At 38.7% G+C, this 11,535-nt stretch overlaps 1 long non-coding RNA gene across 1 annotated transcript; it reads right to left on the reverse strand.

Moving 5' to 3' along the window:
- Positions 1-9,536: 9,536 nt before the first annotated feature.
- LOC141343669 (uncharacterized) lies at positions 9,537-11,233 on the reverse strand. The gene is made up of 3 exons (XR_012356791.1): positions 11,131-11,233; positions 10,903-11,032; positions 9,537-10,018 (listed from the first exon to the last, which is right to left on the reverse strand). It is a non-coding gene; the product is annotated as an uncharacterized lncRNA (long non-coding RNA).
- Between the last annotated feature and the right edge of the window lie 302 nt (positions 11,234-11,535).

Genomic DNA, 11,535 nt, shown 5'->3' on the forward strand with positions numbered 1-11,535 from the left:
GTCATTAATTACTCACCCTCATGTCGTTCCAAACCCATAAGTCCTTTGTTCTTCTTCGGAACACAAATTCAGATGTTTTGATGAAATCCGAGAGCTCTCTGACCCTCTGTACACAGCAAGGGCACAGACACGTATAAGGACATTGTTAAAATGGTCCATTTGACATTAGTGGTTATATTTTGTGCGCAAAGAAAACAAAAATAATGACTTTATTCAACAATTCTTCTTCTTCGTGTCAACCTAGGCTCCATTATAGAGAGTACTTCAACGTTGTGGAACCTTTGCTGTCTATGGAGGGTCAGAGAGCTCTCGGATTTCATCAAAAATATTTTAATTTGTGTTCTGAAGATGAATGAATGTCTTACAGCTTTTGATCAACAGAAGGGGGGTTATTGATTACAGAATTTAAATTTTGGGGTGAAGGGGTGAGGGTGTGACACACCATATTTTCATTGGGATGGGTCAAAAATGACAATTATATCATAATTTTCTTACCTTAATTAATATATTTCTTGTTTCTGCAGAATGTAAAAGAAAATACACACACTTAATCAAGACCACACAATGAATAATGTCCACAGAAGAAAAGTAAGTTATCCATGTTTGGAATTAAATGAGGGTGAATAAATAATTCTGTAATTTTCATTTTAGGCTGAGCTATCCCTTTAGAGCTTTAAAGGAATAATTCATCCAAAAATGAAAATTTGCTGAACATTTATGCACCCTCATGTAGATGAATTGGTTTTTCTCATTGGAAAAGATTTGGAGAAATTTAGCATGACATCACTTGCTCACAAATGGATCCCCCGCAGTGAATGGGTGCCGTCAGAATAAGACTTCAAACAGCTGATGAAAGCATCTCAATAATAAGTAATCCACATGACTCCAGTCCATCAATTAACATCTTGTGAAGTAAAAGCTGTGCATTTGTAATAAAGAACATTAAGACATTTAAAACAAACTCTTGCTTCCGGCTAAAACACGTTTTTTTTTTTCCCATGAAAAAAAGTCTTGCCTGAATCAGGAAAAAAAATATGCACAGCTCAAGTACTGTTTACAAGTAACAGCCCCAAACAGTTCTAAAGATATATATCAATGGATTTCGAGAGGACAATACAGGAGATAGACTTTTCCACTGGAGGAAGTGTTATTATGGATTATGTAATTATAGTTTAGCCAGAAGCAATGGTTTTGTTTCTTACAAACATGCACTGAAGTCGTGCATGTTTACTGGGATGTTTTATGAGCTGTTTGGACTCTCATTCTGATGGCACCCATTCACTGCAGGGGATCCATTGGTGAGCAAGTGATTTAATGCTATACTTCTTCATATCTGTTTCAGTGAAGAAACTCATCTGCATCTTGGATAACCTGAGTACATTTTCAGCAAATTTCTATTTTTGGGTGAACCATTCCTTGCATAGATGTCATCCACAGCTGATCTTTAAGGAGTAGTTCACTTTTAGAACAAAAATTTACAGATAATGTACTCACCCCCTTGTCATTCAAGATGTTCATGTCTTTCTTTCTTCAGTCGTAAGGAAATTATGTTTTTTGAGGAAAATAATAAAAATAATGGACTTCTAATGGTGCCCCCGTTTGAACTTCCAAAATGCAGCTTCAAATGGCTCTAAATGATCACAGCCAAGGAAAGAAGAGTCTTATCTAGTAAAGCGATAGGTTATTTTCTAAAAAAAAAAAAAAAAAAAAAAAATTCAAATTATATACTTTTTAACCTCAAATGCTCGTCTTGTCTAGCTCTGTGTGTACTCTGTGTAGAGATTAAAAAGTATATAAATTGTAAATGTTTTTAGAAAATAACCAATCGTTTCGCTGGATAAGACCCTTCTTCCTCGGCTGGGATCATTTAGAGCCCTTTGAAGCTGCATTTAAGCTGCATTTTGGAAGTTCAAACTCGGGGGCACCATAGAAGTCCATTATATGGAGAGAAATCCTAAAATGTTTTCCCTTAAAAAAACATTATTTCTTTACGACTGAAGAAAGAAAGACATGAACATTTTGGATGACAATGGGGTGAGTACATTATCTGTACAATTTTGTTTTGAAACTGAACTACTCCTTTAGTCAAATAACATGTATTTTTATTTATTTTTTTACTTGTTGCAAAATTCACTTCATGATACTAAAATTAATAATACCCTGTTGGATATTAACAGTAGGTTGTCAAGGAAAACACAGTTCTTTAAAAAAATCAAAGAGGAGCTGTGGTCTGGCTCCTCAGCTCGATAGTTTGCTCGCCTCACTCACATTCTGAAGGTTGCGAGGCTGGCTCTTGATCAGTGAAAAACAGGATCCATCACAGTGGTGCCGAGACCTCAAACGATGTGCAGGGCAAGACGTGAGTTTGTCAGTTGCAGTATATAAGCTGTCATGGTAGACGGATTCTCCCGTGAGAATTAACCATCACTCTAGTTAAAGCGCTGCACACTAGCCTTTTGGTTCACTGCCTAGTGCTACAAATTTAAGGGTCCCAAGTGGAAATGTTGTACAGAACAAAGAACAAATCTCTCATGCTGCAGTTGTTCTTTTCATGAGGATTATCCGATCATATCAGTATAAATAATAATTGTGATGATTGGCATGTGCTGAGGGCACTGCGGTTTTCTATCCGCTGAGCTTAGATACCATTAACTGATGGACTGTATGGTAGGCTATTGCTTGACTTTTTTATAATATTTAACATTTAATAATCTAGGATAATGTTTCTGCACATAGCCTACTAATACATGTTTTAGTTAAAGTCTTTAAATTAAAAATAATAATAAAGAAAAAAGTACACCACATAATTTTGAACCTAAATTTAATATCAAAGAACAAATATTTTAGCACAATTAATATTTTAGTTTTGACTTTAATGGAGATCCGCTTGCTGTCGGGAGGACCACCCTCTGTGTACTTGTGAGAATTTCTAACAGATAAAGGATTTAACCGTATTGTAACTAATGTACTGGGGAAAACACATCTCAAAGGCCTTTAAACAACACACACATCAGAAAAGCACCAAGGAAAGCTGTGTTAAACTATGTGTGTACTTTTTGTTTAAAGCCGTTGTAGGAAGCATTTTGATGTTTTGCACCGCTTGTGTCGGGCACTTTTCCCTCAGCAGTTCACTCGTTGACTTCAGCTATTTTTCAAATGCATTTTATATAAAAGCATTTTTCATTTTTGTGAAGAATCTTTTGTGAGATTCTCTGTGCACAGCACACCGGGATTATTACAGAAAACTAAAACTTAAAAAAAGTTTAACTGATATAAAAACTATATATAAACTTCAATATAAAAACACAATAAAATTTCTAAAAATTTTCAAAGTATTAAAATAAATTATAATAGTATCTTAAACGGACAGTTTACCGCAAAAATGAAAATTCTGTCATTAATTACTCATCCTCATGCCATTCCAAATCTATAAGACCTTTGTTCATCTTCAGAACACAAATTAAGATATTTTTGATGAAATGCGAGAGCTTTCTGACCCTACATAGACAGCAACACAACTGACACGTTCAAGGCCCAGAAAGGTACTAAGGACATTGTTAAAATAGTTCATGTGACATCAGTGGTTTAATCTTAATTTTATGAAGCTGTGTGCAAAGAAAGCAAAAATACTGACTTTATTCAACAATTTTTTCTCTTCCGTGTCAGCTTTCTCCGCATGTTCACAAGATGCAGGAGCCGGTGTTCTGATGTATATTCTGGTTCAAATAAGTAAGACTGGGCAAAAAATTGCAAGTAGACTGAATAATCCACAGCTGTGGGGTTATTTTTGGTTTAGTGATAGTTTTCAAGAGTCAGAAGGTACTTACATACTTCCCAGAAGACAAAATAAGTTAAATTTACCATGATCTTTAAATTCAAAAAGTTTTCACCCCTGACTCTTAATGCATCTTGTTTCCTTCTGAAGCATCAGAAGGAACCTTCTGTAATAGTTACATATGAGCCCCTGAGTTGTCCTCAGTGTGAAAAGATGGATCTCAAAATCATACAGTCATTGTGGGAAAGGGTTCAAAAACACAAAAATGCTGAAAAACCAAAGAATTTGTGGGACCTGAAGGATTTTTCTGAAGAAACAAACAAGGGAACAATGAACAACTATCACTAAACAAACAAAAAAACAAAACAAAAAAAAACCATGAGGTAACTGTTATGGGTGTGATGCAGGACTAGACAAGACGATATTCACAAATAACAATATATTTAATTAATCTCCAAAAGGAACAAGGCAGGAACAGGCAGGAACACTGAAGGCTTTCACAACACGTAACGTTAAGGACCGACAATACACTGAACTCAAAGACAGACTCTTAAAGACAAACTAATCAAGATACACAGGTGACATTGATGACTGATAATAAAACACAGGTGTAACAGATGACGGTGACGAGGGCTAAACCAAATGACAGATCAACGGGGGAAAGACAAATGGGAGAAACCAAAGACATAAACTGACATAACTATGACATTACGCCCCCCTCCGCAAAGGCGCGTCCTCGCGCCGTACGAAACAGAAAACAGACTAGAGGGGGAGCAAAACTGAAAAACAGAGTCCATGGAGGAGGCTTAGGTGGAGGACGCAACCCCGGGAGGGGGACCAAAACAAGAGTCCAGATAACACAGAAAACAGTCCATGGGGGCGACGACGGAGGGAGGAGCCAGGGAAGACACAGGAGGGGCCTGAAGCAGGAGGAAATCCACAGGACCCAGACCACAGCCATGATGATGGCCCACGGTGGAGCCGACGGAGGGAGGAGCCATGGTGGAGGGAGGACCGCCGACTCCATGGGGCCGACCGACAGAGGCGGAGCAGATGGAGGAGGAGCCCGAGGCGGAGACGGAGAGCCGATGATCCGGGGTGACGCCGAGGATCCGGAGGGCCAAGGTGGAACAGGCTCTGGCGCCCGAGGCGGAGGCGGAGTCCCGGAGATCCGCGGCGGAGCCAGAGCGACAGAGGATGGAGGCTGTGCCCGCAGGAAGGAGGAGTCCCAAGGAGCCGGTGGGACGGCGCGACGAGGCACAGCCGGAGGAGCAGAGTCCTGAGGAGCCGATGGGGTGACGACTGACCAGGGCGGAGCCGGAAAGACGATGGAGCCCGGTGAAGCTGGTGGATCGACGGGCGACGGTGGAGAGGAGGGCGTCAAGAGCCGTGGTGGAACCGCAGGGTCGAAGGGCCGAGGCGGAGTCCTGGACTCGGAGGCTGGAGGCGGAGCTGAGGAATCCTCCAGCCGAGACGCCGTTGGAAACTGGCAGCCCTGCGGCGAGCCCACTGCACAGATGTTGGGCTGAGGGTGAGCTGAGGGGCTGTCAGGGGACAGCGGTGGCCAGACAGACATGGCAGCAGATGACAGAGGGTGGGTGGGTGGGAATTCCGGGCAGACAGGACAGACGGATATTTCCATATCAAAGTCAATTAAGTTACCAGAGTTATCTTCGACGAGATCCGAGAAAAAGTCTATTAAATCCCCAGAATTTTGTCCAAGCTCACCCTCAGTGGTGGTGCAGTGGGCAGGGCTCTCTGTAGCCCTCTCTTGCTCCACGTCATACTCCACCGTCGCGGATGTTGCAGTCGGCTCTCGCACCTGGTCCGATGTGTCCGGCTCTGGCTCTGTCGCTCTTGGCTCTGGCTCTCCATCGTCGGTGGGCTCGGGCTGCAACTCCGCTTGTCGGGGTGATGTTGGGCTGGGTTCTGGGTCAGGTGTGGGGCTGGTGTCATCCTCCGCGTTCAACGAAGATCTGCTGGACACCAGCACCCACACGATGAAATCAGCGATGCTCTCTCGAGGACCTTCCCCGGACAACTGCCTCTTGATGGTGTTGTTCAGTCCCTTACGGAAAAAGGTACAGAGGCAGTAGTCCGGGTAGTGCGTGTAAGGCACGAGGTGGACGAAGTCTCTGGTGTAGTCCTCGAGAGAGCGATCCCCCTGCTCCAGGAGAATGATGCTCACAGCAGGGTCCATGATAAAAACCAAAAAATAAACACTGAGAAAAACGAAAAATAAAGCAGGGGAAACACGCTGGGGAACTGTTTAGGTCGGTCCTTCTGTTATGGGTGTGATGCAGGACTAGACAAGACGATAGACGATATTCACAAATAACAATATATTTAATTAATCTCCAAAAGGAACAAGGCAGGAACAGGCAGGAACACTGAAGGCTTTCACAACACGTAACGTTAAGGACCGACAATACACTGAACTCAAAGACAGACTCTTAAAGACAAACTAATCAAGATACACAGGTGACATTGATGACTGATAATAAAACACAGGTGTAACAGATGACGGTGACGAGGGCTAAACCAAATGACAGATCAACGGGGGAAAGACAAATGGGAGAAACCAAAGACATAAACTGACATAACTATGACAGTAACAACACAGTATTAAAAATCAAGTGTATGTAAACTTTTGAATGGGGTAATTTTTAAAAATTCAACTATTATTTTTTCTTGTGGACTGTATGTAAATGTCTTTTATGTGAAATATCTTACTCAGGTCAGTATTTATTAAAAAATAACATGCATTTCTTATAATCCCTCTTATTTTGGTAAAAAAAAGTTAACATTTTGTAGATTCTGCAAGGTGGGCCTTGAACGTGTCAGTTGTGTTGCTGTCTATGCAAGGTCATAGACCTTGCATAGACATAAGTCAAAGTACCTTTATTTATGTTCTGAAGATGAATCAAGGTCTTACGGGTTTGGAACTACATGAGGGTCAGTAATTAATGACAGATTTTTCATTTTTTTGGTGAACTAACCCTTTAATGATGTTAAAATAACCCTGCAGCACAGAGACCCAATTAATCAATAATGAAATTTGTTATTGATTATTGTCATTATTGATTTGACTAATTATCAGTTTCAGACCCTACTTCATTAACAGAGTAAGTTCTACTTAGTAATATAGATTATCAAGATAACAATATACGTTCTGTCATGGGGATTTCAAGCTCTCATTAATTCATAGTTGTTCCGGTTAACATTTGCTTAGTGTCACAGGATTAGTACACATCCCTGTGCCTGCAATTCAATGTCCCACAGTCTCTGCTCTTGCAACGTATGCCTTTTCTGGTTTCCACCCCCTACTGTTAGTCAGACATTTTCAATTCACGCCTGCGCTTTTTCAAACTTAAAAAAAAAGCTCAAGATGACAAAACAAAGCTGACTTTCACAATCATTCATCTCTGCAGGCTTCAGACGCGAGAGCAACTAGAGCTGCCTGTGTGTCTTGCACCTCAATAGCTAGGTGCATCGATTGACTGATTAATTCCATAATGTTTCAGAGTTTTCTCAGAATAGACCTCGCAATGGACTTGCATTTGAAATCATATTGCACAGCATTACAACTTTTTGACAGGTTTTGTATTCTGTGTGGCTTATAAAATCTAATTGCATTATTTGGGTCTGGTCTCTTCAAAAAGTAATTGAATTATCCATCGGTACCTTGAGACAAAGAGAAACAGAAAAACTGTAATGCATTATTCATATTTTTTTCTCTGGCAGCTTATTAAGTAAAACAGACCACACCATGTTTATGATAGCCCTTTTTATTTGTAATTATGTATGCGGTTCTTGTTTTCGGAAAAAAACAAAAACTCTGCAAAGTGCTAGTTACTGCACGGTTTTACTTTTCATTCAGCTGGAACTCTTAAATTACTCTAATCGCACAAATTGCTGTTTGGTTGTAGAGAAACGCAAAACAGTGCTATACTCTATGCTTGTATGACACGTTTGCGGATTTAGCCTAGCAATGTTTAAGTGACAAATAAAGCATGCATTGCCATTCATGAGAACTTCGAACCTCGCAGCACTGCCACATCCCAATGAATGACAGATAGCCCACCGTATGAATACAAATGGAAGCATTGCAACCGCAAGGTTGATTATACTAATTTGATCTGATATTCATAAACAGTTCTATCACATGCTCTTGACAAATTGCTTTACAGAAGACGTGGGGAAAAAAAAGACCTATGCAATAAAAAAGCAAGCCACCTACACAATGAAATCGGAGTGCATAACAAAGGCTTATGCTACAAAAAACAGCTGGGTGAACCAAAAAGTACTGCGTGCATGTGTGTGTGAGTGATTCTTCATTGTCATGACTCAAGCTCTTCTTGCTGAGATGACTGAGTTTCTGCTGGAGGTCACGACTGAGTCAGAGCTCAAATGGGTGGTGAGCTGTTGGAGAAATATTTAACACAGTCCTGAAGGTCTGCAGCAGACTGACCATAACAGCACAAACGAAAGAAGAAACGTTAGTCTGAGGGTCAATGAGATGTGCTGTAAAAATGAGATGTGTTTGCGATAAAGAAAAAGAAAAATCTTTTGGAAGTGTAGCTCCAATATGGTTAAATCTAGTTTAGAAATACTTTCTTTGAAGTCATGTCGGCTCCATATGGTTTTAAAATACGAAAATTATAGATTTTTCTTTTATGCCAAAAACCATTAGGATATTAAGTAAAGATCATGTTCCATTAAGATATTTTGTAAATTTTTGATTAGTAATATGCATTGCTAAGAACTTCATCTGGACCACTTTAAAGGCGACTTTCTCAATATTTTGACTTTTTTGCACCCTCAGATTCCAGATTTTCAAATAGTTGTACCTCTGCCAAATATTGTCCTAACAACCCATACATCAAACACATTGTTTTGTGGTCCAGGGTCACATATTGTCTACACATTTTAAAGGGGACTTTGATGCCCATTTTCCACAATTTGTTATGATTCTTTAGAGTCTTCATGAAATGTCTGTAACATACTTAAAATTAAATTTCTTAAGGTTAAAATTTCTCATGTCATGTAATACAACACCTTTTTACCTTGTCAGAAATAGCTCGGTTTACAGTGATCTGGTTCGGTGCATGGCTCTTTAAATGGTAATGAGCTACTGCTCACCCCGCCCATCTCTTACATTTTTTTTGTGTATTCGGTGGCATGTTACCGTTAAAAAACAAAACTAATCCACTGCATCCTCAGTGGCTCTGATGTCAGGACAGTCTTGTTCACTTTTATATTCAATTACAAAACACCTGCATTGTCACTAGAGCTGGTCGAGCGTGCACAGCAAATTCTGGTCTTTGGAATAAACTCCCTGGTAGTTAAAATCAACTCAATCTGAGTGTACATGCGTGACCATCAAATAGACTCCAGCGCAGAGTTAAAATAACTCCGCTCTTGGAGTTGAATTTTTAACACTCTCTCAGAGTTAAATTTTAACACTTTCTGGAGTTAAAATATTAATAATTTGGAGAGTAATTTTAACTCTAAAATTTAGTTAATTATAATTTAAACTCTTTAACCAGTGTTAAAAACACAATATGTTTTATGTGGAAATGACTACACTGAAAGCCATACTCTCAACTTTCTGCTTTTATTTGAGGAAATACATAGATTGGATTTAGAAATTCCATGCATGTAAACACTTTGAAATTAACTGCTGTCATAAAATACTGTAAAATCTAACAGCAAAACATTTACATTTAATATGTCTGCAGTGCCAACAGGAAATGTTTAGTAAAATTGTATACAGCATAGTCAACAACACATCATTGCATTATATAAAATCAAGCCTGAATGATTATAAAATGAGGTAGATATAAATCAGATGAAGTAACAAGAAAAAATCCACAGTGATACCAGGATACATTCCATGAGGACAGAACTTAACATTTTGCTTAAATAAGAAAATTATTGCTTGTTCAACTGCCTTGCTCTCAGTTCTTTGACTTCAGTTGTACCTATATCAATATTATATACATTTGTCTGTAAAAAAAAAAATATATATGTACAGGCTGGACAGAGCATCATGATACTTTACTTTACTTGAACAGCTCTTCAACAATACCCAAGGATGTACATGACTGACAAGGCGAAACTTCTCTGTCCAAGACAATGTAAAAGGTGGAAACCTGTGCTTTTGATGTCCCTGAGGCAAGAAGATATGGCTGAGGGTTTTTCTTTAGTGGCCAGGTGATGGTCATCAAGACTTTGGCATGACTGAAACACAAGATAAACATCCCTTTATAAACAATAGGCATTAAAGGAAGAGTCCACTTCCAGAACAAAAAATACAGATAATTTACTCACCCGCTTGTCATCCAAGAGGTTCATGTATTTCTTTTCTTTCTTCAGTCACAAAGAAATTGTTTTTTTAAGAAAAACATTCATTTCACAGCATTTCTCTCCATATAACTTAAATGGTGCTTGCGAGTTTGAATTTCAGAATTGCAGTTTCAATGCAACTTCAAATGGCTCTAAACCATCCCAGCCGGGGAAGAAGGGTCTTATCTAGCAAAACAATGTGTTACTTTCATTAATAAATTAATATTTGTGCACGTCTTAACCACAAATGCTCATCTTGTCTAGCTGTGCATTGAGCATACGTACTTTGTGCACTCTGGTTCAAGACAGTTAGGGTACGTCAAAAAACTACCATCTCAGTTTCATCCATATCTAACTTCCAAATTGTCCTACATCGCTGTAGAAGTACCGACCCAGTGTTTACAAAGTGAACGTGCAAAGATGATCAAATGCCCTTTGCAACAAAAAAAGAAAGAAAAAAAAGGTTGAACATCAATGATAAAATGAGAAGAGTTTTTCGATATACTCTAAATGTATTGAACCAGAGTGCACAGAGTATGCATGTGCATCGCAGAGGTAGACAAGACCAGCATTTGAGGTTAAAAACTGTAATATAAATGTATTCAACCCGTTAAGCACCACAGAAATCCACTATGTTGAGAAAAATCCTGCAATGCTTTCCTCATAAAACACTATTTCTTTATGACTGATGAAAGAAAGACATGAACATCTTGGATGACTGGATGAGTGAATTAATTCAAGCTAAATATTTGGAACATAATAGTGTTGTCTAAACAAACCTTTTCACCAGATGATATGTTGCCTCTTCAAAATTGATCTTCATGGCCTTAATTACTTTCCAAGTGTTCAATTTTTCCAGGATCCTTGTAGCAACCACTATTTCAAGCATCCGTGATAACTCTTGTAAATCTAAAAAAAAAAAAAAACGATAATTGTTCAGACAAATGTAACAATATATATATATATATATTTTCCAATAAAATTTTGAAATATTATTTAACCCTTACCAGTCCTTTGACATCCAAGAAGCAAGAAAACGTGTAGTACATCAGCTGAGCCCTAGTCATCTGTGATTTTCAGTGTCGTTTTCTGGTATCAAAAACTTCTGTTGGACTACACAATAACATCAACAACATGTTATTAACAAAACAAATCATAAAATTACAGTCACTTACTCTTTATTAACTGATTACTAAACATATAACTCACCTGAATTGAGAAAATCTGAGAAACAAATTTCGTCCAGTTTTACTACTACTTCCCTCCATCCTGCACTTGTCAACATCCTGACAAAGAAGAGAAAACATGTAATTTAAAATAACCTCTAATGTTAGTGTGATTGAAAATGCAAAATGTTTAATATGAAAGCCACGAACTCTCATTAAGACACGAGTCACTACTAAAACATTTGT

This window comes from Garra rufa, chromosome 10, assembly GCF_049309525.1.
Source record: "Garra rufa chromosome 10, GarRuf1.0, whole genome shotgun sequence".
Classification (NCBI taxonomy): Eukaryota; Metazoa; Chordata; class Actinopteri; order Cypriniformes; family Cyprinidae; genus Garra; species Garra rufa.